Below are 6,422 nucleotides of genomic sequence, written 5' to 3' on the forward strand. Positions count from 1 at the left end.
CCTGATCCCCCAGGGAGCGGGCCTAAGCTAGCAGGTGGACATCCTCCGAGGGGTCCCAGACTGCAAGAGGGCATAGGCCGGGCTGAGGGACCCCCCGAGTGCACAAATTTTTGTGCATCAAGAGTTTCTAAAAATAAATAAACAAATAAACAAACAAGGTTAGAAATGCAGGTATCTCCTGTTGTACACAATAATCTGTTATTGAAAAAAAAAACACCCAGTTGTTTTGCATGAAAAGGATAAACTAGAGTCTGTTTCTCATTTTATTTCAGATAGAAAAAATTATACTTTGTCAACCCCAAGCCCTCAACTAATTTTTTAAACAGGTAAGTAAAGTGTGGTAATACATTGTATATATATAATTTTTAAAATCCAAACTATCTTGTTAGGTGTAAAATGCTTAATAGATTGTTTCTTTATCACCAAATAATTAATAGGGTCAATAAAAACAACAGCTTTCACCCAATCGAAGGCCACTGAGCAAGATGGCTTTACTGTTCTCAGCTTGGCTAACCTTAGACAGGCTTCTCTCCGACTTTAGGCCCCTGAGTTCCCTTCTTTTAGAGTATTTGCTTTAGGAAAGATAATTACACATTCTTTTTCTGCCTCTTTGAGATGTAAATATTCTTAAATGCCTCTTGTGAGTTTTACAACCCAGGAAGGTCTTGCTCAAGAACCTGGGAATCATCTCTTTGACATGTGTCTGAGCAAGGGAGCACTCCCAAAAGGAGTCACTCGCACACGTGTGTGTCTTTCCACAATGCCAGGTGTATTAGGGGAGGCCTCCCCAGGAAGCCAGTAGAGTCACATGCACATTACATACAGAGAGGGGGAGCTTAGGTGATGGAAGTGAGCGGAGAAAATGTTCAGTACACTGCCTGGCCACTGGCAGCAGCCTCAGGTCTCCGGAGAGGCGGGCGTCCATCTGAAGCCAGGTGGCTGCAGTGGCAGCTCGTGTCTGCTGGAGTGGAAGTCCAACAGGGTTCTGATGTGAGCTGTGGTACAGCAAGCACCCGCGCTGGGTGGTCGGAGCTATCAGTTATTGCCCAATGAGGGTGGAGGTCCCACTCATATCTATGTCCAGGTGAAGTCCTTACCTGAGTATCCACACTTGTGGTTTTGGGCATTCTGGCCCCCTTCCTAGGGCATTCCTGTGACACCCAGCTTTTTTTTTTAAAAAAAATATATTGTTTATTGATTTCAGAGAGGAAGGGAGAGGGAGAGAGATAGAAACATCAACGATGAGAGAGAATCATTGATCAGCTGCCTCCTGCATGCCCCACACTGGGGAGTGAGCCTGCAACCTGGGCATGTGCCCTGACTGGGAATCACACCATGACCTCCTGGTTCATAGAACCTTGACGTTCAACCACTGAGCCATGCCGGCTGGGCTCTTCTTTTCTTCTTATAAGGATACCAGTCATATTGGAACAAGGGACCATAATACTTGAGTATGACCTTGAAACAGGAATTTTTGGTGGTGAAAAAGACAGGTTTAGGAAATTTTAGAAATTAAGGGGACCATGGAAGAAGCACAGGGCTGCAGAGCAGCAAAAGGTATGTTTCCATAGAATAGGGAAGCTGAAAAGCTGCAACAGATATACCTCCATAGACCGAGGGAGCTGGAAACAGCAAAAGGTCTATATTTACAAAATAAAGAGAAGGAAGCCCTTCATCCAGAAGGAGAAGAAACCCCAAAGGGAATAGTAAAACAATAAGGAAGAAGGGGGGCGGGGAGAACCTCACATGTCCCATGTGAGGTTAGGCCTTTGAGCTTAGAAGTTACTATAGTAACCAGTCTAAGGGAATAGTGACCAATCAGAGGGGATATCAAGGCACCAAGATCTACCACCTTTATAAACCATGGAAACAGGGACTCAGTGGGACTCTTCCCCCTCACCACGTGGGAGTCTGTTCTGTGAGACTCTTTCCCCTCCCCACGTGGGAGTCTGTACAGTAGGTTCTCGGGTTATGTCGGAGATCTGTTCCTATGGCACAACTTAACAAACCCACCTACATAAGCACCTACGTCACTCACATGGAGCACATACACAGCAGTAATGAAGTGAAACAGTAAAAAAAATTTAAAAGAAAGATACAATTTCTGACCTTTTACTTGTGGTAAATAAATAATAAAAAACATAAAGCACATATGTACATATATCGAATGACAACTTTTTATATATAGATATATATAAATAAATGGGAGATGGCGACGTAACCACGAAACGACATACGTCAAGTCCAGCGTAACCCGAGTACTGCCTGTACTTGTTTTTCAGTAAATTTCCGCCTTTACTACACCATCTTCCATCCATGGATTCATTCTTCAATTCCCACGGACAAAGAACCCGGGAACTAGTCTGCCCAGGGGAACACCACGTGTTCCAGTCCAAGAAATTCCGCTTCAACCTCATCTTAATTTACACAATGTCTCCTTTTTGGTGGGGGGTGAGTGGGGTGGAGCACAGTGCAACCCACAACTGACTCTGAAGAAATATCAATAGTATTTGAAATGAAAGACTTTTCCTGCATATCCTTTTGTTAAAAATATTGTATTATGTTGAAGATGTAAAGAAAGATTTTTAAAAATATATATATTTTATTGATTTTTTACAGAGAGGAAGGGAGAGGGATAGAGAGTTAGAAACATCGATGAGAGAGAAACATCAATCAGCTGCCTCCTGCACACTCCCTACTGGGCATGTGCCCGCAACCAAGGTACATGCCCTTGACTGGAATCAAACCTGGGACCCTTGAGTCCACAGGCCGACGCTCTATCCACTAAGCCAAACCGGTTAGGGCAAGAAAGATTTTATATAATGTAAATGGTGGCTGCAAATATTATATTAAGTTTGGCTATTGAACATGAAATTTTATTTCTTTCTGGACAAGGTTTGCCTGGCAGATAATTGTGCAGGTATGTAGTAATCTGTCTGCCAGGACGGCATGCTGAGGTTTGCTGAAGCTTCTTTGAGGGGGAATCAAGACATGTATCAAAGACAAAACTAGACAAGTAAAGCGATGAACTATATTGAGGCTATTGTGATAAGGAGAGCATCCAGAGTGCCTCAGAAGGTTCGTTTTGTCATAGACTTACAGAGAGAAGGCTAAATAGGCTATAGGTGGGGTGATTCATAGTTGCTTTGTTCTGTAATCAGAAATCTCAGTCAGGTGGCTGAACAGGAAGTGTTTTTCTCTGTTATCGAGTTCAGGGGAACAAATCGGTCTAACCTTCAATAATCAATTATAACAAAGAATGGGAAGTTGGAGGTTCTGTGATCTTATCAGCAGATTTGTCACAAGTAAACAGAGGTGTCAACCCTGAGAATTATGGGTGTCATGAGAGAGTGGACAGTGAGTTCTAAGGCTTATAGGGAAGGGTATTTCTTTGAGTAAGCCACTTCCTACAGTACAAAGAATGGGGGATTTCTGGAAACAAAAGGTTGGGGAGGTGTTCTTTATCATCGCTGCTCTCCAGAAGCGCAGGGCTCCGGTGCAGATCAGCACCGTCAAGTGGGCAAGAGGAAGAAGGATCTGTGTACAGCGGGGCGCATGCTGTCCTCCCCAACTAGTTACAGTTACTCTTTTTAGAAATGGTTTATTCCATCTCTGAAACATGGATCCCACTGTTGTGGGACACCGCTGCCCCCAAGTGGTGGTACCTATGTAGTGACTGCCAAACCTCAGACTGGAAAAGAAACTACATCCTTTTTCAGACTCCTGTAGGCTATGTGTACCCTCGGAGTGTGCAAGAAAAGCCGCTGGGATGCAGGAAGAAAATACCATGATTCCCACTTCATTTTATTTTTATTGAAAAATGCAAGCAAGAATTTAAACTTTACTGATATTTATCATACTGCCAGTTTGCACTGGGTTCTTTACTCTGAATCTGCCACATGTTGCCTTCTCAGAGAAGAGTAGAAGCTTCACACACTGGCAGAGTTCCTCTCTGGACCCCTTCAGAGTGAAGTAACATATTGCAGGTCATGGGTGGTTGGTTAAATGCAGATAATATTACCTAGTTTCAACTAAACCTACCTTTACACAGTGGACTAGAGGCATTAGAGGACTCTTACAGAGAAACTGCTGGTTTAGAAAATAATCCTAATAGGGCATGAACCAGCAAACAGGAAGCCATGCATCACTGACAAGTATTTTTACAGTAGAAGTTTTTTTTATCAGCTACTTGACAAGAAAAAATAAAAACAAATATTTAACTTATTTTACCAGAGGTTGGTAAAAACATTCAAAATCGTCACCACTGTTTTGCTGTGACCTTTGACGCACAAATGAAAATGCTATACAAGAAATATGAATTTAGAAGGCATTGGGGGCCAGGTGGAGCCTCTTTCTTGAAGAGACACCCCAACTTCTGGCATGGTCTGCTACTTATTTACTTGAATACACATTTGCCCTTTAGCAATGCATACAGGCATATCAAAGGTAAAGTTTGGTAAACAGTAAAAGGATTATCAGGTTAGGGAATTGCCTTGAGCCACCACTATCTCAACAATTGGGTGCTTAGCAGCCCTGCTAACACCCAAGGTCCATTGGCCTTCCGAGTTCCTTGGTGCACTGACAGTATTGGCAAGCGGTGGCTTCCCACACTGTTTGAAATATGGATTCCCTTTAACTATTGTCAATATGAGCCTCACCCCAATTGCTGTGTAGGAAGAGGTTTCATGAGATAACTGTTTTGGTTATTGCAGCCACTTGCCCACTAAGATTTGAAATAAATTGAACTTAGATCCAGTTCTTTACATCACTATTTCATAGTTTTAACTCAGCCTTCTCAAAATTCATGAAATGCAGCACATACAGTCCCTGGTCCTCTCCCTGTTATAGTGGGACAGACCTGTGACCAGCATCTATGTACAGGTATGAGATATGTTAAAGAATAATTTTCAAAAAGGTGAACTCATGACTTTCTGGCAAATATAAGATGAACGAGTGTCAAAGATGTTACTTAACTCATTAATGAAGTAAATGAAGGAACCAGTGAAGATGTTATAACCAATTCAAGAAGCAAGGTTATTTATTGCGTAAGATTTATAGGATGTACTACTGATTAATATCCAGTTAGCCACCTTTTTTTTAAAAAAAAAATTGAACACTTCATGAATTTGCATGTCATCCTTGTGCAGGGCTGTGCTAATTTTCTCTGTGTCCTTCCAATTTTAGTATATGTGCTGCTGAAGTGAGCACTAGCAACACATCTTTGGATGAAAGTTATTTGCATCTCTGCCATATTCTGTCCACCGACAAGTTATCTGCATCTCTTCCAGTCAAAAATCTCTGAAACCCGACAACCAATGGGTCCGGGCTGCCTATCCGTACCTGAGCCAATTAAGCAGAGACAGTGTTGAGTCATGTATGAGTGTTTATTCCAATACTGCCAGCAGTATGGGAGAGCAGCAGGTCATCCACAAAAATCTGTTCTGCCCTACCCCATACACCAGCTGCTTATATTGGATAGAAGGACAAAGATTACATGGGAAAGTAAGATTACAGGCCTGGGGAAGTAGGCAAGGTACAAGGGTTGCAGGTTACAGGTAATGTGGGCTGGGGGTCATAAAGGGTGGGCAAAGGGCAGGTGCCTCTGGGACTAGATTGTTTCACCAACAAGGTTGTTAATCCTTCTATAATGATAGGCAGTTCTTGGAAAAGGAGGATGGACTGCATTCCAATGTTGGCTCCCATGTCCCGGGGTGGACAACTCTCAGCCAGGTTAGAATGTGCTTTCTCTAATCAGAACAGAACAATCACGGTTAACAGAGCAGGATTAATATTTCTTATAATAATAGCTGGTCCCCACTATTCTATTTCTGCCCCTAACATTACTAGAGGGAGAAATTTGAATTGACTTTGGTTTTAGGAATACTATTTCAATGGGCCTTTTGATTACGGAAAAGTAAAACCAAAGTCCCATTTTGGAATAGCAATGTCTCAGGCAATGGGTAGACAGGCTGTTTTGCTCAGTATTGTAAAACGTTGTTTCCTCATGTACCTCCTTTCAGTAAAAATATGTTGTAAGAACCTTTTTACAATGCACCTCTTGATAACATTATTTTCAAAAAATCAATATAATGCTCAAAATGGAACATACAAAAGTGGTAAAAAATTAATTATAAAAATGTAGTTAATATGTACATGTTTGGCATGATCAGGTTAGAAGGTATAATGAATAGAGAGCTGGTTGGGCCTCTATGTAGGCTAATGAGTGTGACGGTCACCAGTGCATACGGAAACAGTTATGATAATATTGTCACCAGACGGGACTGGGGCCTGCTGGTAGCATGTGGGTTCTTGACTTCATGCAGGAAAGGTTTCACAATGTAGTTCCAGGTGATTTTGAGAGTACGTTTATTAAAGCTGGGGACTGTGAAACAAGGAAGGGCTTAGGATAGAAGAAGCAACAG

The 6,422-nt window shown here is 42.1% G+C and overlaps 1 long non-coding RNA gene across 1 annotated transcript in view; it reads left to right on the top strand.

The window, feature by feature from the left end:
* LOC106725995 overlaps positions 1-330 on the top strand; it is a 9,320-nt gene extending 8,990 nt beyond the window's left edge. The window contains exon 3 of the long non-coding RNA XR_001362010.1: positions 273-330. This is a non-coding gene — a long non-coding RNA (uncharacterized LOC106725995). The remainder of the gene's footprint in view (positions 1-272) is intronic.
* The last annotated feature ends 6,092 nt before the right edge of the window (positions 331-6,422 follow it).

Source organism: Myotis brandtii, unplaced genomic scaffold (genome assembly GCF_000412655.1).
Source record: "Myotis brandtii unplaced genomic scaffold, ASM41265v1 scaffold209, whole genome shotgun sequence".
Classification (NCBI taxonomy): domain Eukaryota; kingdom Metazoa; phylum Chordata; class Mammalia; order Chiroptera; family Vespertilionidae; genus Myotis; species Myotis brandtii.